This window comes from Carassius gibelio, chromosome A1, assembly GCF_023724105.1.
Source record: "Carassius gibelio isolate Cgi1373 ecotype wild population from Czech Republic chromosome A1, carGib1.2-hapl.c, whole genome shotgun sequence".
In the NCBI taxonomy this organism is placed as follows: domain Eukaryota; kingdom Metazoa; phylum Chordata; class Actinopteri; order Cypriniformes; family Cyprinidae; genus Carassius; species Carassius gibelio.
Window position 1 is genome coordinate 19,017,040 of NC_068371.1, and position 9,888 is coordinate 19,026,927.

At 33.8% G+C, this 9,888-nt stretch overlaps 1 long non-coding RNA gene across 1 annotated transcript; it reads left to right on the forward strand.

Annotated features, from left to right (window-relative positions):
- Positions 1-330: 330 nt before the first annotated feature.
- LOC128017386 (uncharacterized) lies at positions 331-8,083 on the forward strand. Its single transcript, XR_008184434.1, has 2 exons — positions 331-1,814; positions 7,674-8,083. It is a non-coding gene; the product is annotated as an uncharacterized LOC128017386 (long non-coding RNA).
- Positions 8,084-9,888: the final 1,805 nt, after the last annotated feature.

Genomic DNA, 9,888 nt, shown 5'->3' on the forward strand with positions numbered 1-9,888 from the left:
CGGTACGCATTATGTATACCGAACGGTTCGTTGGAGTAATTAATTATATTTGAAAAAAAAAAAAAAAGAGAGAGAGAGAAATATAATGATATGCGTTCAACAAGGTAGCCCAATAACCCAAACAACGTAACAGGCAACGCCCATGACACTCCCGAAGAAGAAAAAAACACCATCTTATATGTTTATGTTAGGCTACTCAGCAGGCGCTCGCTCACTCAGTACGCGCTGAAGGCTCGTTGCAAAATAGCCAATGCGTTGAACAGACTAGAAATGAGAAGATCCTCCAATAACCAACAGGTCTGGTGTTTGGGTGCACTTTGGATTCCCTTTAAGCTATAATGGTGATGGCAAGAGAGTGGTGGATAAAAAAACAACGGTATGTCGCATCTGCAACATGACAGGGTACACCAGCGGGAATAAAAAAAAAAAAAAAAAAAACACCAGCGGGAATATCTGGGATATATGCGTCAGTACTATCTGGGAAAAGACGAAAAAAAGGAGAAACATGCACGCAGCAAACTATCCCTGCAGCATTTAGAAACTATAGCTTACAGGGAATCCAACCCAAACACCAGACCTGTTGGTTATTTTAGGATCTTATATTTCTGGTCTGTTAAAGGCATTCGACATTTTGCAACGAGCCTTCAGCGCGTGCTGAGTGAGCGAGCGCCTTAGGGGCCGTTCACATATCGTGCCTAAAAACGCATGGAAAACGCTAAGCGCGTCTTTCTCCTCCTTTCCAAAGCGCTTGGGCAGAAGCGCTCATGAGGCGTCTGTCTTTGCTAAGCAACAATGACGTGCTCTCTCCATGAGACGCGGAAATTTCAGCGAAGGATAAATGGATTTGCAGCTCTAAAAATCGCTTGCAGTAGCTCTGCTACTAAATTTATTTCAAAATTGCAATCCATATACAACTATGATCAGCTGATCCTTCATCTTGGCTGAGCTCTCAACGTTGTTACGGGAAAGGATGAAGCTGATTGGTTAGTTCTTGTCACATGACCCGCGGTGCGCTTGCGGCATTCTGAAAAGTTGAGATGTTTTTACATTTTGCTGTATCTAAAACGTATCGAACCGAACCGAACCGTGACATCAGTGTATCGTATCGAACCGAACCGTGAATTTTGTGAACCGTTACACCCCTAATATATATATATATATATATTTAGTAACACTTTACAATAAGATTTCATTTATAAACATTATGTTAACATGAACAATATTTATATAGCATTCATTCATGTCAGTTAATATTCCAAACTTAAACATTAAAACATTGTTTTATTGTGATTTTTTTTCCAAGCACATTTTACCAATTCCAAGCCATATCAATCTTAATAACTACCATTATTTTTTATTTAATCATTTATGAGTGCTATACAATATTCCAGGAAAGCTGGAAGAGAAAAACTCCTTATATTCATGTGCAGAATTATTAGGCATGTTTTCTTTTACAGATGAAATGCGCTAAAAAAGAGTTTTAACTCAAACTGTTTTAACTCAAAGTCGAAAATTATGAAATACCCATGAGAAATATCAAACACAAATGCAATACAGAAATAGATAAGTTAAGACGTGACCATTGTACAAAAATGCTGACTGGGTCATGAGGTCAGAAAAGAAGAAGAAAAAAAAACAGGTCAAGAAGAACTGACAAAAATAATTGCAAAATAATTAGGAATTAATGTGAAGATTAATTTTTAGTCAATTCTGCAAGACAGACTTTCAGGAAAGGAGGTGGAATAAAAATGAGCTCCTAAATCTTAATCCCGGATTCTGGAAGATATATTCCTCAAACCATCGGACAAGAGGAGGTGGTGCTGGTCCTTCACGAGTCACTCCAATCTGTTCATAAAGCCTATATATAAAGTCTTAATATATAGTATTTCACAATACTTCATGGTATTCTAATTAAATCATTTTTTGGAATCTTTGATTTCTCAGAACCTGACACATTGTAATTCTGAGACTCCAGGAAAGTGGCAGTTCTGTAAAATGTTGGCACTGGAGACTAAATGCTCCCTGATAGTTTCACACCTAATTCACTTAACACACACACAAACACACATTACCCACAGTGACAGAGGGACAGAGTGACATCAGATGTATGATAGTTTTTTAATTTTCTATCATCCATATAGTGTTGTATAGTCATGAAACCATGCATATTTCCTCAGAATGACTTGTCTTCTATGTGTACATTTTTTTGAAGCGTTTAGAAGCTGCACTTAAAAAAATAAAAGACATTTACTGGTTACTTTTTTACTGTTATTTCAAAAAATCACCACGACAAAACCATTCAAGCCATTCAAAATTCATCCGCACCTGTTCTGTAAGATACATTCTTTAAACAGTGGTAAAAGAGGATGTGGTGCTGAACCTTCAAGAGTCACTCAAAACGTATCTGTCCATAAAGCCTATAAAGAATTATTCTTAATATACAGTTCACAATACTTCAGCTTGTTATTCTAATTAAGTGAGGGTCATTTTATCAGTAAAATACATAAAATTCATATTATTTTTCTTTGAAAGATTTCTATAAATGATTTAAATCATACTTGTTTCTACAATAATTATTTAAAAGTAATCCTATAGCTCCATCTGGTGGCCATTATTGGTACTAAGAATTGCAAGCTTGATTTATATGTTATGATAGTTTTAATTTTATGCTGGCTCTTGAAAATGATAAAGCTATGAAACTTACTGTGCTTCCTTCAAATGATGACTTCTACGTATATAAAAAATTATGAAGAGTTGGAATTAAAAATTTTAAAGATATAGTAAAATAACTATTGTATTTTTTATGTTACTTTAATAAATCGCTATGGCCACACCATTTAAGGTATCCTAAACCCATTCGCAATTTAATATCTTCAGTATATTGGCTTCATGTTAAAAAAGTTTGGTGTGAACTACTTGTGTCTTCTTGGAGGAGAATGAATTAATTTACAGGCTGAGTTTATCATAAATCCACAATAACATTTCTGAGTTCTGTATCAATCTGTTGTTGTTTGTTTATTTTCATTTTTTTTATTTTTCATAGGAAGATAACTGACCCTTTACTCTCCTTTTTAATAAATGTGCTTATAAACCAAGAACAAGCTATTTATAGCTGTATTTATAAACTACTACTGACTATTAATATTGGGACAAGGCTTTATGAAGCATGAACTGACTATTTACAAATGAGTGAAGTTATTATAAAGTGTTATCAATGCATTTGCTAATGTTAACAAATTAAATATTATTTTACAGTGTTATCAAATCCCTTAAATGATTTGTAAGTGTTTTGTAATGATTTAATTTGCCTACAAGCATTTGTGAAAGTTCTGCTTGCATTACAGCTTAGTCTTGATCTGTGAGCTGAACAGATTTACTGTTACATCCATTAGATTATGTAAATTCAAATAAATATCATGTCACAGGATGTCAGAGGTCAGTATCAAATTAGTTTGAAATTATTATTTGCAGCACAAATAAGGTTTTTTAGGATTTCTTAAAAAAAACCTAAAACTGTCAGAAAAGGATAAGGCCTAAGATTTCTATGTGAGTGGCTAAATTTGTTTGTTTTTATAACTATAATGCATAAACTATGAAATTATACAAAATGTATAAAAAAGTACAACAGTTATTGTTTTCCAATGTTTTTTATTTATTTAATTTATTTTTTGGGATTTACATAAAAACAAATTAGCCTACTGCAATCATTCTAAACAGCTTGAATAAAACCTGTTAATATTTATTATAGACCACTGTAACTGTGTATAATCTAAGAAACAAGTTTATTATGAAAATAAAAGTGTGTACACCAGATAAATTGGACGATAAAGAAATTGCTAACAATAGTATAATAGAGCATGTTTTAGGTTTTTAGGCGTTTAGATGCAGAAATGGACAAATCAAATGTAAAATAAAATGTAATTGATTTAATTAAATATAGATTAATTCTTGTTAGAGCAAAATAATAAATAAATACGTACACACATTAAAAAAGCCGCCAAGATGAATGAGTTTCCTTTTTTATATGTAGATTAAAATTGAAGACAGAAGCAGCTGGTATATGCGGTCACTTAATATTCAAATCCAGTAGATCCACTTCAGATTTATTTCTCAACAGTTTATGTCTACGTGGCTGTTTTCGTTTATATTCGCCAAGCTATTATGTATTTTGAAATAATCTTGTCCGTGATGTGTTCGTTCTTACGACGAAAGGCAGAATCCTGCAGCTCGAGAGATATATGTATTCTGCCAGTCGCGCTTTCAAATAGTCTTGCACACTTAAACGGGTCACAAACACCTGCATTTAGCTCGTGTTGTGTTATAATGGGTGTATTGTGTGCATTTATGACAATATTTTATTTGAAAAAGCTCTTAAACAAGAATAAATTCGTTAGTTTTGAACTTGTGACACTGTGCGCGCTGATCGGAGGCAGTGATTTCAGATAGGCAGCCGCGAATATTTCATTTTCACACAAACAGTTCAAAAACATCTGAATTTAGCTCCTGGTGTGTTCTAATTGGTGAATTGTGTAATATCGCTTTAATATTTTAATTTTAAAAGCTATAAAACAAGAATAAACTCGTTTTTTCTGAGCTCATCATTCCACACGCTCCTGCTCAGAGCGGTGATTCATCTCTCGTGTTTCTCACGTATCACTGACCACACATCAATTATTAATGAGCCCTGACCTGATAATAATCATATATGTTGGTTTAGCTTGTCAGTGTGAATTAAATCTAAGTATTTATTTGTATTTTAACCGATTTAAAAATGAAACTAAAAGAGAGTCTCCTCCCTTTCAGTCGAATTTCCCTTTCAGGAATTGCACCTGTAGGGGCGCATTTTCTCTCAGACAATGTAAGTCTCAGCACATAATACTCAAACAGATGGACAGAGTGAGATGAGATGTCTGACAGTTTTTTAATTTTCTGTTATCCATACAGTGTTGTAAAGTCGTGAAACTATCCATATTTACTCAGAATGACTTTTTTTCTGTATGAAAAAAGGTTTTGAAGTGTTTGGAATTTAAAAATGCAGGACAATTAATAATTCCATTTTTACTGTCATTTAAAAAAATCACCATGACAAAACCGTTCAAGCTATCCAAAATCCTTTGGCAATTTAAGTTGTTTAAAATGTTTTGGCATCATGTAGACAAAGTTTGGTGTGTATAGTGTTACTCTCCTCTGAGCAGTATGCATTAATTCACAGCTAAATGTAAAAAAAAATCCACATTCAAATCAAAATAGCTGACTTCCTGTTGATCGTAGCTGATGACTGTGAATTAGAAAGTTGTCCGTCTTGATAAGAACAATTTTTGTACCGAGTTTGGTGTCTGTAGCTAAAACTAACCCCCCCACTTTTGACAAAAGGTGGCGCTATAGAGTGCCTCTTCCACGCCCTCTTATGAACTTTTGCCAGTGTCTAGTTATCATAAATACTGATATGTGTTCTGAGTTTGATGAAATTCTAAGCATGTTATATGCCTTAAAATCACCTGAGAAGTATTCAAGTTTGACATGTTGCCACGGCAACAATATTTTTAGATATCAATATCCCCCTAGCAGATTAATATAGGCTGTGTTTTAACATTATTCTGATGAAGTTTGAAGCAAATCGAGTAAAAATAAGATGCTGAATACAAAGCATTTTGAAAATGACACACTTCCTGCTGCCAGTTGGTGGCGCTATAACTTTGACTCCTAATAGTCACATATATGCGATCGACATCATACAAAGAATAATCTGATGAAGTTTGATTAAAATCAGGAAATGTATGTGGATGGTATTAGACACTTCCTGTTTCTCATTTCTCGCCATAATTTCAACGCCTCGCCACGAGCAAACCGTTTGAGATATCAAAAATCCCCTGGCAATTTTTCATCCCCAGTCTCTTGAGATCATGTTGACCGAGTTTGGTGGCAATCGAGTAAAAAACCTATGACAAGTATTTCAAATTCCAGAGCATGCGCTTTTTACATAACTCTAAATAGCTGACTTCCTGTTGGGCGGAGCCTATGACATGCAATACGCAAGTTGTTCGGCATGATGAGATCTATATGTGTACTGAGTTTCATATTAATACGTGCAAGTATGTGTGAGCTATACATCAACATTTATGACTGTGTTCCAGGGGGCGCTGTAGAGCCCCTGTGCCACGCCCGTGTCCCAGCCTCTGCAGGCTCCTAAAGGCCACAGATTCCAAATTGTGCGCAAACTTTCAAGAGTTTTTGAGTATGTTAAGGACCCCAAAAGCCCCCACAACTTTGACGACAAATATGAATAATAAACCCCAAATAGCCAACTTCCTGTTGGGCGGAGCCTATGATATGCAATACGAAAGTTGTTTGTATTTATGAGTTCTATATGTGTACCGAGTTTCGTACGTCTACGTGCAAGTATGTATGATATATGGCCCTCCATATTCCAGGGGGCGCTGTAGAGCCCCTGTGCCACGCCCGTGTATCAGTCTCTGCCCGGCCCTAATGGCCGCAGGTTCCAATGTGTGTGCCAATTTTCAAGACTTTTTAAGCATGTTAAGGGCCCCAAAAGCCCCCGAAACCTTGAAGAAAAATAATAATAATAAATAATAATAATAATAATAACAAATAATCCTAAGGAAAACAATAGGGCTCTCGCCCTCCAGGCTTGAGCCCTAATAATAATAATAAATATAGCTGCAAGCAGCGATGGCGGGCTCAAGCCACCAATGCCATCACCACCCCGGTGGCATCAGGTAAACTGTGCCCAGCGGGCACATGCATTCACAATATCCCTCTGGCAGTGAGGTTTTAAAGGATAGAGGGGAGCGTAGAGGGGAGCGTGCATTTGCAGTGGCTGGGCCACGACTCTGGAATACCCTGCCTTTAGAGATCAGACTGGCCCCTTCCTTGTCTATTTTTAAATCTTTGCTAAAAACTTTTTTATTTTCCTTAGTGTACTGACTACTGTGTTATGCTACATTTTGAAATGGGTGGTTTTAAATTTTTTGTCTGGTCTATTTTTATGTATGTGTAATATTCTTGCTCTTATGTTAAAGCACTTTGGTCAGCCAGGAGGCTGTTGTAAATGCGCTATACAAATAAATTGAACTTGAACTAGAACTTGAACTTGATATGGCAGTTAAAGGGTTAATCCGAATCATCTAGACTTTAAAATCACATTCACAGAACAATATATATATATATATATATATATATATATATATATATATATATATATATATATATATATATATATATATATAAAACTTTAGTAACACTTTACAATAAGATTTCATTTATAAACATTATGTTAACATGAACAATATTTATATAGCATTCATTCATGTCAGTTAATATTCCAAACTTAAACATTAAAACATTGTTTTATTGTGATTTTTTTCCAAGCACATTTTACCAATTCCAAACCATATCAATCTTAATAACTACCATTATTTTTTATTTAATCATTTATGAGTGCTATACAATAGTCCAGGAAAGCTGGAAGAGAAAAACAGGTCAAGAAGAACTGACAAAAGAATTGCAAAAGAATTAGGAATTAATGTGAAGATTAATTTTTAGTCAATTCTGCAAGACAGACTTTCAGGAAAGGAGGTGGAATAAAAATGAGCTCCTAAATCTTAATCCCAGATTCTGGAAGATATATTCCTCAAACCATCGGACAAGAGAAGGTGGTGCTGGTCCTTCACGAGTCACTCTAATCTGTTCATTAAGCCTATATATAAAGTCTTAATATATAGTATTTCACAATACTTCATGGTATTCTAATTAAATAATTTTTTGGAATCTTAGATCTCTCAGAACCTGACACATTGTAATTCTGAGACTCCAGGAAAGTGGCAGTTCTGTAAAATGTTGGCGCTGGAGACTAAATGCTCACTGATAGTTTCACACCTAATTCACTTAAAACACACACAAACACACACACACAGTGACAGAGGGACAGAGTGACATCAGATGTATGTTTTTTAATTTTCTGTCATCCATATAATGTTGTATAGTCATGAAACTATGCATATTTCCTCAGAATGACTTGTCTTCTATGTGTACATTTTTTTGAAGTGTTTAGAAGCTGCACTTTTTTTTACTGGTTCCTTTTTTACTATTATTTCAAAAAATCACCACGACAAAACCATTCAAGCTATCCAAAATTCATTCACACCTGTTCTGTAAGATTAATTCTTTAAACAGTGGTAAAAGAGGATGTGGTGCTGAACCTTCAAGAGTCACTTAAAACGTATCTGTCCATAAAGCCTATTAAGAATTATTCTTAATATACAGTTCACAATACTTCAGCTTGTTATTCTAATTAAGTGAGGGTCATTTTATCAGTAAAATTCCTAAAATACATATTATTTTATTTGAAAGATTTCTATAAATTATTTAAATCATACTCGTTTCTCCAATAATTATTTAAAAGTAATCCTATAGCTCCCTCTGGTGGCCATTATAGGTACTAAGAATTGCAAGCTTGATTTATAAGTTATGATAGTTTTAATTTTATGCTGGCTCTTGAAAATGATAAAGCTATGAAACTTACTGTGCTTCCTTCAAATGAGGACTTCTACTTATATAAAAAATTATGAAGAGTTAGAATGAAAAATTTTAAAGATATAGTAAAATAACTATTGTATTTTTTATGTTACTTTAATAAATATCTATGGCAACACCATTTAAGCTATCCTAAACCCATTCACAATTTAACATCTCAGTATATTGGCATCATGTTGAAAAAGGAGTATGGAGTAGTATGAGGAGGAGTATGAATTCATTTACAGGCTGATTTTATCATAAATCCACAATAAAATTTCTGAGTTCTGTATCAATCTGTGTTGTTGTTTGTTTATTTTTATCTTTTATTTTTCATAGGAAGATAACTGACCCTTTACTCTCCTTTTTAATAAATGTGCTTATAAACCAAGGACAAGCTATTTATAGCTGTATTTATAAACTGCTTACTACTGACTATTAATATTGGGACAAGGCTTTATAAAGCATGAACTGACTATTTACTAATGAGTGCAGTTATTATAAAGTGTTATCAATGCATTTGCTAATGTTAACAAATTAGATATTTTAGATATATTTTACAGTGTTATAAAACCCCTTAAATGATTTGTAAGTGTTTTGTAATGATTTTATTGACCTACAAGCATTTGTGAAAGTTCTGCTTGCATTACAGCTTAGTATTGATCTGTGAGCTGAACAGATTTACTGTTACATCCATGAGATTATGTAAATTAAAATAAATATAATGTCACAGGATGTCATAGGTCAGTATCAAATGAGTTTGAAATTATTATTTGCAGCACAAATAAGGTTTTTTTAGGATTTTTAAAAATCCCTAAAACTGTCAGAAAAAGGTTAAGGCCTAAGCTATTTCTATGTGAGTGGCTAATTTTATTTTTGTTTTTATAATTGTAATACACAAACTATGAAATTATACAAAATGTATAAAAAGATAAATAAATAAATACGCACACATTAAAAAAGCAGCCAAGTCGAATGAGTTTCCTTTTTTATATAGATTAAAATTGAAGACAGAAGCAAGTGGTAAATGTGGTCACTTTAATATTCAAATCCAGTAGATCCAGTTTATGTTCACGTGGCTGTTTTCGTTTATATTCGCCAAGCTATTATGTGTTTTGAAATAATCTTGTCCGTGATGTGTTCGTTCGTACGACGAAAGCCAGAATCCTGCAGCTCGAGAGATATGTTATTCTGCCAGTCGCGCTTTCAAATAGTCTTGCACACTTAAACAGGTCACAAACACCTGCATTTAGCTCTTGTTGTGTTACAATGGGTTTATTGTGTGCATTTGTGGTAATATTTTATTTAAAAAAGCTCTTAAACAAGAATAAATTCGTTTGTTTTGAGCTCGACACT